At 38.3% G+C, this 12547-nt stretch overlaps 1 non-coding gene and 1 pseudogene across 1 annotated transcript; both read left to right on the forward strand.

Annotated features, from left to right (window-relative positions):
- The first annotated feature begins 235 nt into the window (after positions 1 to 235).
- Positions 236 to 1445, forward strand: LOC115631867 (annotated as a pseudogene).
- Positions 1446 to 2984: 1539 nt separating this feature from the next.
- On the forward strand, positions 2985 to 3057 carry Trnav-aac. Its single transcript has one exon. It is a non-coding gene; the product is annotated as a tRNA-Val (tRNA).
- The last annotated feature ends 9490 nt before the right edge of the window (positions 3058 to 12547 follow it).

Genomic DNA, 12547 nt, shown 5'->3' on the forward strand with positions numbered 1-12547 from the left:
GTACTTGGTTTGACTTTCCTCCAATTATTGAGTTCTCAATATAATCGGACCATTTTCAAAAAAAAAGTCCAAGCAGCTCTCAAAAGTGAGTTTTCTTTTCGTCACGCGCACTGCTCTACTATCGATAGTCACGAGACATTATAGGCAACCCTGCTAGCAGGGGTATGTCATAAAAAATAATTGGCACTTCAGTTACTTTCATTCGGAAAATCGAGCTGGAAACATTTGAGCATAAATTTGTCAAAAATTGATTGGAATTGTGAAATTATAATTCAAAAGAATTAAAGGAAATTAGGTAAAATAATTGCAATTTTTGCAGTTTTCCACGGACGTTAAGTTCTCTCTTTCCAGCAGAATGTCAATCATGTCTGAGGGCGATTGCACTCCCTGGCTGGATCCAGATGAGGAGGAGCGCTTGGAGCGCAGCCTGACAACAACTTTTCCGAGCTTTCAAAGCATGAAGTCTGCCATAACAGTGTCGACGGATCCCAAGCTGGTGATACCTAGGGGTCCGGATCCGATTGTCAAGGTGCTGGATCGCTTCGATCAGACCATCAAGTTCTCGATAAAGAACATTGATTTGAGCCTGGCGAATAGCTTGCGTCGCATCTTCATTGCAGACACGCCCACCATGGCCATTGATTGGGTGCAGATTGTGGCCAACACGAGTGTGTTGTGCGACGAGTTTCTGGCCCATCGCATGGGTCTCATACCGCTCGTCTGCGACGGAGTGTGCCGGCAGATGCAATACAGCAGCGAGTGCTTGTGCGATGACTTCTGTAGCGAATGCAGTGTCCAGCTGATGCTGGACGTGGAGGCCAGCGAGGAGCGTCCGATGCGCGTCACTACGGCCCACTTGTTTAGCAACAGTTGCAAGGTATTTCCGGCCGCGGAGCAGCGTTTCGATGCCTTCGGCCATAGCCTGGAGGTGGACGATGTGCTCATTTGTGTGCTGAAGAAGAATCAGCGCTTGAAGATGGTCTGCCATGCCACGAAGGGCTTCGGCAAGCTGCATGCCAAATGGAGTCCAACCACGGCTGTTGGCTTCGAATACGATCCGGATAATTGCTTGCGCCACACTCTGCTCTACGACCCGGAGGAGTGGCCCAAGAGTCAGTATAGCGAGTTGGACGAGAAGACAATTGAGGCGCCGTACGACGCCTTCAGTGAGGCCGATAAGTTCTTCTTCAATGTGGAGGGGACAGGCTCTTTACAAGCCTCGAACATTGTGCTCGACGGTGCTGCGGTGTTGAAGGAACTCCTAACAGAGTTGCTTAACGAACTGATCGAGCTAAGACCTCTAGATGCTAGGCAGCCGCATCCCCTTACTGATATTGTCTATTAATTTGCAAAAACCTGAAGTGAGCTTTGATGAACTCTCATGAGAAGTTGATGAATATTTTCCTAATATTTCCTAACAAAATATAAAGAAATATGTACAACAAGCCTTTTCATATATTAGTGTTTGAAGATACATTTCATAGCTCCATTATGGTATTTGAAGGCTACATACTTGTAGTTTAGCTTAAGTTGTAGTTTCAGTTCTCTCTTTATATACTGTTCAGAGAGATCATTTGGTAGACAAGGTAGACAAATAATTTGCACATAACCCAATACTTGTAGGAATTTCATATCTAACCTACTTTTGGCATTGCAGAATTTAGCTTTCAAATTATTTGTAGGTCTGACCAAAGTTTAAGACTCTATGTCATGTGTTCTGATATCTAATCTCCTTCTGTAATTTCACAAATCGGCTTGCAAATTATTTGTAGGTCTGACCAAAGCTTAAGACTCTATGTCATGTGTTCTGATATCTAATCTCCTTCTGTAATTTCACAAATCGGCTTGCAAATTATTTGTAGGTCTGACCAAAGCTTAAGACTCTATGTCATGTGTTCTGATATCTCATCTCCTTCTGGAATTGGTTTGCAAATTATTTGTAGGTCTGACCCTGAAGCTAAAGACGCTTTCACAAATTGGCTTGCAAATTATTTGTAGGTCTGACCAAAGCTTAAGACTCTATGTCATGTGTTCTGATATCTAATCTCCTTCTAGCATTGCAGAATTTAGCTTTCAAACTATTTCTAGGTCTGACCAAAGCTTAAGATTTTTTGTCATGTGTACTGATATCTAAACTCCTTCTGTAATTTCACAAATCGGCTTGCAAATTATTTGTAGGTCTGACCAAAGCTTAAGACTCTTTGTCATGTGTTCTGATATCTAATCTCCTTCTGGAATTGCACGAATTGGTTTGCAAATTATTTGTAGGTCTGACCAAAGCTCTACGAGTACACTCTTTGTCAACCATTCCATGTGTTCTTCTTCTTCTTTAAGGAAATCAGTGTTTCTGCTCTTCTTTTTTCGTAGCAGCTCTGCAATTGCGCAAGTTTAACAATTTCGCAAATGGTTTTAAGGCAACAATCTCAGCGCCAGACAATTAAGCAAATGCAACTAACGGCTTACGGCTTTCTGGCGCACAGGCTGCCAGCCACATAAAACGCAAGCATAAAGGCTAACTTCAATGCAACTCTGGTCTGTTTGTATGCCTGTGCCTGTGTGTTGGCAACAGTGACAATGTAAACAGCGGCTCTGAATGCGATTGGGCGAGCGGTGTGGGTGGCTGCGAAAAGTGCATACCAAATGGCCAAGTAGCGAACAAAAGAAACGGCGGCAGCTGCAAGCGAAACCCCAAACTACGGCACAATATGGTAATGGCCCATCGATGAAAGGGGTGGCGGCTGGAGTGGTGCGAGGGGCAGGGTGTTGGATTGGCAACTTAATGCGAAAATCTTGTTGCAAGTGACGTTTGTGGCGGAGCACAGTGGTTTAAATATGATGGCAATTATACATTTTGAATACAAATTTTAATCAAAAGTTACGTATTTCATGCTAAAATATTTTATTATATTCCTGCATTTCTTACGCATACAGCTGCTCAGTGCAAACAAGCTCTGATTGTTGTTTTGGCCATCTAGCAGATAACTGTTTCCGTGGTGTAGCGGTTATCACATCTGCCTAACACGCAGAAGGCCCCCGGTTCGATCCCGGGCGGAAACATAAGTTCAACTTTTTGGAAGGCATACCTTTCATGCACTGTTGTTTTTAATTTTTAATCCATTTGGCAGGATTTTATTTAATTTTTGCTATGTTATTATATTATTATTATTTTTATAAGTATTTGGAAGAATTTTTTCAGTTCTACTTTTGTCTTGCAGCTAACATTTTTTTTAGCTGCTTAGAAAAAGCTCAACTAAAGAAGATAAGATAATTAAATTGGAACTAATCTAATCGGAATTACTTAAAACTAAGTGAATTAATTTAATATACATTTTTATTAGCCACAACAAATTGGTATTCCTTTGATAAGACAACCTTAAATAAACACTGAAAAGACTGCATTTTTATTTCATTTTGTTTGATTTTGAAGTTTGAGTTTAAAGTTTGATTTTAAACATAAAATGTGGGCATTATATTTTATTAGATAGACACATCGATGACTTGTCCACCACAACTTTAATTAAAATTAGTTCAATTTAAAAATAGATCAAATAAACTGTGAGGTAATTTAATCTATTAATAGATGGGGTTTCAATTTAGAAGGCAGCTCCACTATGTACCGCTCCGAGGCCTCTTTTGTTTTTAGATCCCAAGCGAGTTTCACGTCAGTGTCGTATAAATGTAAATTTTATATATATTATTTTATGTTGAGTACAATATATATAGTGTATAGTAGATGTATCTACTCTACATACCTGCATATAATTAAAATTTAATTTATCAAAAATAAATAACTTGAATAAAGTTAGCTTAGTATTAAGTAAGGTTTGTCAATTGTTGTTTACCTTTTTGTGTTTCTCCATTTTGTTCAGCTAAGTAGAAGAGCCTCTACTGCTGCCTGTGCTCTTAACATTAAGATATCTGAACTTATAAATAAATAAAGTTAAATAAAGTTATAAGAAAAGTGAATATGTTGAAATGGAAATTGAATTGTTAGTATCCCATTTCAATGCATATATTTATTTCATTTTAAAATTAAGAAGCAACCAATTTCAAGATTTCTTTGCATTTGTATATGCAACAAACATTAAAGGTTTAGAGGACTCTCAAGGACATTCAACCACTGTGCGCTGTGTGGGGAAAAGGAAAAGGAAGAGGCAAAGGCGTTGGCGTGTGCACCAAATGGTTACCAATCGGCGCATAAAAGTCTATTGTTTCAGCATCATAATTCTCTTGTAAGCTACTGCGGGAGCGGGGGGTTGAGTGAGGGGTGGAGTGAAGGGTTGAAATGTGTTGAGAATTGGGGAAATGAACATCATTAATTTTGTGCCATTTCGCATTTCGCATTTGCATTGAAATGACATTTCGAAATGCATTTATGCCTGTTTGTGTGCTGGCATTGTGGCGATTGATAAAAGCGCAAGGGTTAAGAATATGGCTCGAGACTGGCATGGAAAAAACTAAAGAGTATGCAATATGGCTGGATGGGATTCAGAGGCAGAGGCAGCGGCAGAGGCAGATACAGCTGCTGTGCGTGATTGCCGCGACGTGACTTCATTTCTAGCCGACATACTCGTACAACTAAATATTTGCGCTCGAGGGCAATTTGAATGGCGAGCGACGCAAAAAACTGAAGCATTTATCAATATGGCGTCGTACCCGGTTTATGCGAATTGTGGCACGTACTGGGTGAGGGGGAGGAGGACGAGGGGGAGGGGGAAGGGGAATTGTCCTAGTGTTGAAAACTAACACGTACGCACTTGTAGGCTGAGGCTCGAGGGCTGGGCTTGTATTACACTTAACTGAAACTTAAGCAAGCGAATCGAATGAGCAAGAAATGCCGAATGCTTGGACCAGCTCCCATTTTCCGGCCAAGCGCAGCAAAAATCAAAGCTAAGCACTTTCAATTGGATTTATGCGTTTGCTATGTGAGTCAGTTAATGTCTCTATTGGCAGCTTACACACACACACACACACACCATTGGCTGTTGTGTAAGTGTGTGTTTGGCTGTGCTCGGGCTTCCTTATTAATCAGCACAAAAAGTTTTGCTCAGACAGGGGGGTGGGGGGCACAAATTGCAATTTTCCGATAAGCAAATAGCCAAAGCTGTTTACACACGCATACATAAGCAATTATGTGTGGGTGTGAGTGTATGTTTATGTTTGTGTGTGTGTGTGGCTTGACTGCCTCTGCGTTTGGTTATTAAGTTTTATGATCAGTTTGTGTTTTGTGTTGAAACGATTTATTTAGTTAAGCGGAATTAATTGGAATTTTACGTGTTGATTTTGCTCGAGGAGTGTGCCAGGACGAGGAGAAGAAGCAGCAGTAGCAGCAAATGTGTGTTATACTGTTGATAAGATTAGACTTATAGTATGTGCAAAATGCTGGCAGTAATACGACTACTCGGCTTATAAGCTGTAAGCAATGTGATTAAAACAATAAATGGTTTTCAATTTAATTTCAACTACAACTGTTGAGTAAATTTATAGAAATTCTGAAATTTGCAGGATAAAGAATTTGATATACATAGATAGATATTGAATTGGTGGTAGTACAGATAGTAAGTCTTGATTCGCGACCCATAACAATGAAGGAAACAAATGTATAATGAAGGAAATCGATAAAAACTAGATGATAATGGAATTTTTTTTAGAAGTTGTGAGCTAAGTTTAAACATATTGCATGTTAGTATCTATCTCGGCAGCATATATATTGGTTAACATAACAAGCATATTAATTAATACATATATACAGCTGTTGACAACTAATTAACAACGACTAGAATTGAAGGGATTTTTCGACTCTCATAATAACTACAGTTGGTCTAACGGTACCTAATCACCACTTATCTCTTCTTTAACTATTCCTTTCATAAAAACCTTCTAAGCTCCCTTAAAATTATATGATTGATAAATTATACACTGTACAGTGTAAAGAATATTTTTTAAGGTATTTAATAAATGCTGATCGAAACTAATAACAATAATCCAAATCGACTTTAAACTGCCATTACTTTCAAGGCTTTCTGTGAGCGTAAAAACATGAAACTGCAAATAATTAAAGCTTGCCTTAATACAATTTTGCGAAAATCAATTATGCGCTGGGTTGCTGAGGAGCTTCAATTAATTCCAATTGACATTTATGCATTTTAATAATTACGAGCCCTACCGAAAAGGACTGTCTGATGACTGTGAAAGAATTTAAAGGAATTTCACTTGACGCTCATTTCAATTAGTGCAGAAAGTTTCCTTTTAATTGTGACAGTAACACGTTGGCAGCACCAAAAACCAAGAACTTTTCGACTAACTTGCGCCCAGAGAGCCAGAGCCAGAACCAGAGCCAACCTCGACGACAACGACTTGACAACATAAAACAAAGGTCGGGGCGTTGCAGAGTGAGGTCCTGAAGACCTGAACTGAACTCAACCGAGCACTAAACTGAGCTGAGCTGAGCCGAGCTGGGCTCCACACACAAAAAGGCACCACAAAATGTCAAAAGAAACTTTGCAAGATTAATTACAATTGAAAACAAATGAATGCAAAAACGATAAGCAGCCGCAAAGGATTGCTGCAAACAATTGGCCAACTTTTGCCAATCTAGATAAGGTTTCGGTTTTGGGGGGATGGGGATGCGAATGGGCGCTAATCAAAGTAGAGCAAGGGTGTTGAAACAAATGTTCACACCTACAAAAACAACAACAACTTTGGCAGCAACAATACTGACCAGTATTGGACTTGAACTTTCACAAAACTATACAAAGTTTGTGCGGCTATTTTTATGGCGCAACGACGTGACTTGTTTAGTTTGGTTCGTGTGTCAAAAATGTACGTTTCGTTTAGTATCCCAGGGCGTAACTTTATACTCTACAACAAGTGCTGGAGTTAGGCAGAGCTTATGCAAATATGCATCTAGTTCACGACAGCCTCTGACAGTCGAGGCGAGTCTTTAATGTTTTTCTGCGAAAAGCAATAAATTTGCTAGTGTGTTCTAATCAGAAACGGATTGAAACTTTTATCCATAAAACTATAGTATAAGCAAATTGATTGAAAGACTTTGAAACTTTCATAATTCGATTTTATGCTGAAAGGTTTCTAGATATGGAAACTGATTCTCTTCCCATAAGGAAGCATATTCAGAATATAATGTTTTTCACAATTTAACTCATTATTGCCAAATAATCAATGGTTTGCGCAAATTATTTATCTTTTTTATCATTAAAAAAAATTTAATACAATATTTTTAATAACATATTTCTAAATATTTAAATATAGTTTTCATCGTTTGATACAAAAACACAAGCAAAGTTTTAGTAATACCCTACATTCGACACTGAGTTATATCGATTTGTTTAGGTTTTACATTACTTTAGAAACTGAGTAATATCGATATGGTATAAGGTTCTATATGCAATAAATTTATGTATTGAAAGTGTTTACAACATTTTTCAACAAGTTTTCGAAATAAATTTCATAAAATATTTGTCCACTTCAGTGTCCACATTTTTCAAATAACTTTGGTGGTTACAACATTTTTTAACAAGTTTTCGAAATAAATTTAATAAAATATTTGTTCACTTCAGTGTCCACATTTTTCAAATAACTTTAAAAATAATTTTGCAAATAATAAATATACTTTTTGAAATATGTTTTCAAACAATTCTTCAAGTAATTAATAAAAAAAGTCTATTTGTACTTTCAACAAATTTTAAAAATAAATATTAAAATCATTTCTTGCAAAATCAAATAATTTTAAAAATAATTTTTCATAGTTTTCCAACAAAATGTTCCAAATAATGTTTCAAAAAGTTGTTCATCTACATTAAGCTAAGTAAGTGGGAAAAAAAAAGAATTAAACAGACTTTTGAACCAAATATTCTGCAATCGAATTGATTAAGCAACACATATTTGTAGGTTTAATGTAAAAAACTGAGTTCAAAATAATTACAATTTGAATGCAAGAAACTTAAACAGAGTATGTCGCATTCAAATATGCTCGACTAGAGCGATCTAACATGTTTGTTCGTTATGGCGTGTGTTTTTTTTTTTTGCCAGACCAGCGTTTTCTGTCTGGGGGCCTGGGGGTCAGCGGGCGACCATTAACACCACTTAACGGCGTGACCAGACGAACCGAAGCGTAGCTGAGGGGATCGGAATGGGGCCGAGGGCTTCAGCTGAACCGACACGCAGCTGGACACGGCCAGCATCGAGACTGGAGGGCAGTGGCGAACATTTTTTGTGGCACGACTTTGGGGTTTTGTTTTTGTTGCGTTTTGGAAAAAAGTGTTGAAAGTTTTGCGTATAAATCACGAAATTAATTAAATTTGACATACATTTTGCGCCAAAGTAGCGCCATAAACAATATTTTTTTCTGGCTGCTCCTGCACGCTAGAAATTAAAAGTAAAATTGAAGTGAAACAAAAACAACAAGCGAGAGGGAGAGAGAGAGAGAGGGATAGAGAACTAACTTGGTCTAAGTATTCCTGTTTTGGTTGGCTGCTGATGTTGCAAGTTTTGCTGAAAAGGAAAAAATATTCAGCTTGCAATATGAGCGGAATTGATGCACTGTTTGAGAAATGCGTTGCGTAAGTTGCTGCTGAAAGAAAAAGTTGCCGCGGGAAGCGAAGTTTAATTTTATTCCTGCTGCTAAGTGAGTGCTGAGTGAGTGCCGGAAAAGTTTCAGTTGCACGGCTTAATTGCATAAATTGCATAAATTGAGCTGCAGTGCTTTAATTTTCACTGAAGTGGGTGTGGTTGGCACAGATGTATCGCATACATAAATATATATGTACATGTATTTGTGCTCAATCAGGCGTAAACACAAAAGACAAGCTCGCAAGAGTTGCATTACTTGCAATTGTATTCGATTGCAGCCATGCTCGAGCTCGAGCTCGCATTTTAAATTTTCCACATCAAAGCACACGCAAAGCCGCAATGTTTGCTAAAGACGGAGGAGACGGGGCGGAGATGCCCGTCCCCTCACCTCCCACCCAGCCCCCTCCATCGGTAAGCTGCACAATTTTAATTAGAGAAAGTGCCAGCAAATGGAAAACATCTCGTATACAAGAAAGTAATTGCTTGTATTGCCAAATGTAGCAATACTTAGTTTTCTACAAGATGCAAAAATCAAATAGAAATCAAAGTCATGATTGTAACTAAATTTATTTATATTTACAAAACATGATGAAAACAAAAATGATTTATTTTAAAGAGTATTTTATGAGACTAAATAGCAGTCCAGACTCTTTCCTTTCATCAAAGTGCCTAGAATTCTTCTCGTTTTCTAAAATCACATCCATGATATGTTTTCCAGCATCCATTACAGACTATTTAATCACCAGCTTAGATCGTTGTTACACACTCAAATTCTTCATGACAGTATTAGTAAATCAAATACAATTAAATAGTTAAGTTGCAAAGTAGAGTGATATAAAAAGAAAATATCAAATACCATTTGGAGATATTTATGCAACTTGCTTCTTTTCAAACTTGTTTTTTAAAATTTTAATTATCATTTGGGTTGCTCTCCTCTTTGTGTTTATGGAGCTTGTCTGATTAGGTATATCTGTAGAGTTCGCCATCATTAAGGCAGGACATCATGAAAGCATGTAAGCATCGTTGAATACAAACAAATCTAAGGAACACAATTTGTGCTGGACAGTTAAATACTATGTCTAGTAAGCTTATATAGAAAATTTATCATTTATACATATGTATATTTCTGATAGGCCCCTGAAACCAAAAATCTACTTCAATTGTGTAAAAAGGTCCCTTCGCTTTGTTTTCATAAAAATCTTCTTCAATTGTGTAAATAAGTCCCTTCGCTTTGTTTTCATATTCCCAATTTTGTTAGATTTTATAAAAATTATCGGAAATTCCTTTAAATTGCTGTGCACTCATGTTTTCTTTTTGGGAGCACAAAAATATTCGGCCAAACACATAGTTTCGCATCAAAAGTTGCTGAAGAACTTGAATTGAAATAGTTTGTTGGCGCGCAGTAATTTCGTGCGCCAGCCTAAAAGTATGCAGCGACTGAAAGACTTTTGGCTGCTAGGCGGAGCACTGGCCAACAAAAGCAGAATGCTGAACTATGTAGCGCTCAGAAAGTATAACAAACTGAGTACATTTTTTTCTGTTCGCTGTTGTTCGTATGAAAAGTGGCAACTACTTAATAGGCAGGCGTCTTAGCCAAACTGCTTAAACTTCGCCTTTGCCTTCTGGTTGTGTTTGCTCAGCCCTAGCCAGTTATGGCTCGTCGAATGGGAAGATAAGGCGGGGGTTTGGGGTACAAAAACTTAATCCTTTCACTGCAGCCGAAACGCCAAGCTAAAGCCAAAGTCAAACAAACAAACAGACCAACCGAACAACCGAACAAACGAACGAGCGAACGAAGGAGCGGCGAGTTTATGGCTTTAGCAGCCATTCATTCAACAATCTGGAGGCCCGAAGAACGGCCAAGCATTTAAGCCATTTGTGCTAATGAATGCGGTCGCGCATTTTTAAGCACAAATTCTGAACAGCTCTTGCCCCGAGAGACGACGAAAAGTTTTCGGCCAAGAAGGTCTGCAAAGTTCTGTTCGTTGCGGTTGCAAGATGCCGCCAGGTTCTAACTTATTCGAAACACGTGCAAAATTATGGTTTGCACACTTTCTGTTTAGCCAGAGATATTTTTTCTTTTGCCGTAGGCTCCTTTGAGTTCCTCATTTATTGTTGCAGTTGGCCGTCTTTCCGTTTATTTTCATTTTATTTAGCGCATTTAGTGGCACATTAGCGGCATTTGCGCGTAAATCTTTTGTGCAATTCTACTTGGCAATGCAATTAAACGCTTAACGGGCTGCCATTGACATTGATCGCGAATCGTCGAGCGTCGGGTGTGCCAAGCGTGTGGGTGTTGACTAAATCTCAGAGTGCAAAACAAAGTGTCTGTCCCCCTGCCTTGAATAATGGCTGCACGTTGTTAATAAGTGCCTTAAGCTGCCGCATATATCAGTCGTCTTTGTTGCAAAAAAAAACCACTCACACAAACAAAACATTCGAATGGGAAATTGTCATAAATTTTCCTGCAAATGAGCGATCACTTCATGGGGGAAATGAACGGCACAATTTTAATTTCGTAGGTGTGCGGAAAATGTTTTGCTAATCGCTGGCATAGGAGGATGTTAGCACTGAGTTCTTCAAACAAATAAAGATAAGTACTTCAGGAAGAATATAGGTTAGACAGTTGCTTGGGACAATATACATATACTAGTATATATATTAGGCCTTTTTGAAAACCCAAATAAATGAAAGTGTGAAGCTATGGAACGCATATTTCAGATTTTCTTAAGTATTGGTCTTTAAACTTCCTGATACTATTGTTTCTATATTCCTTTTCCAGACTTGGCAAATTAAACTTAGCTATCATCTATCTCCACTTAAGTAAACGTGTATAATTACTTTGCGAAGGGATTAGTTTTCAGTGCAAGTTCAATCAAATAAATTGATAAATGCTTGAAAGAGCAAGCTAAAGCTAATTATAGAAAATTGTTATACAAATATATACTGTATAGGAAAATGTTTATGAATAGATAATTGTAATAAATATATTTTTAATCTATTAACCTTTCACTTATGCTTATTGACAATCAACGACAGTTTTTATTTTCAAAAAGAGGCTTGCTATATATTCGAGAAAATTTTGGTACAACCAACTGCAATAAAAATGTATTTCCAATTTTCAAAATTGCAATCTTCAAACATTGAAAACAGGTGGAATTACAGATAGAGATTGTATATTGACCTCATTCCCTCAATAAGAACTGCTACATGCTGCATTATATTACATACATACTTTTTTCTTCTAAATTATAAACTCACATCAATAGGCATTAGATGTGCATATTTTGTTTTCCTTAAAACACATCCCACACATTTCATTCTTTATGACACATACTCGGTAAGTCAACTTAAGCCCCACTAATCCATATGGCAGGCAGCACATCATCGCACATATAGTTCTCACCTTTGGGGGAGAACTATAAATGGCTGATCATTAAAACTATAAAAACATTCGAAGACGAAGACACAAACATCTGTTCGGTGGGCTTTGTAAGACAGCAGGCCATGGCAACGAAATGGACAAAAGATCGGAGAGCAAGCAATTAGAAGCAGGAGAGCGGGAGAGCCAAAGTCACGTTAATCAATAAGCAAAAGAAATTAGAGAGCGAGAGAGAGAGTGAGAGCGAATAGGCCATCAGCTTGGCATTTCGTTACACTTCTGTGCTCAGCGGCTAAACTCTCTCACTAATACTTGCACACACATGCAAGCATACGTACATATATTTACATATGCACAAGTGTGTCTGTGTATGTGTGCTTATGTGAGGCGGCAAAATGCAGAGCAACAAAGCAAAGTGGCTGTCAGCGACGCCGTTGACACTTTTCCAAAATGATAACGACGCCTGGCCCGGCATGGCCCGGCCCGGCCCGGTCTGAGCGGAGCGGCCAAATAAACAGAGAAGACAAGAAGAAGGAACAACCAGCAAATAGCAAACAGCAACCCGCAGCGAGCCAA

The sequence above is a fragment of the Scaptodrosophila lebanonensis genome, unplaced genomic scaffold (assembly GCF_003285725.1).
Source record: "Scaptodrosophila lebanonensis strain 11010-0011.00,11010-0021.00 unplaced genomic scaffold, SlebRS2 tig00001412-arrow-pilon, whole genome shotgun sequence".
In the NCBI taxonomy this organism is placed as follows: domain Eukaryota; kingdom Metazoa; phylum Arthropoda; class Insecta; order Diptera; family Drosophilidae; genus Scaptodrosophila; species Scaptodrosophila lebanonensis.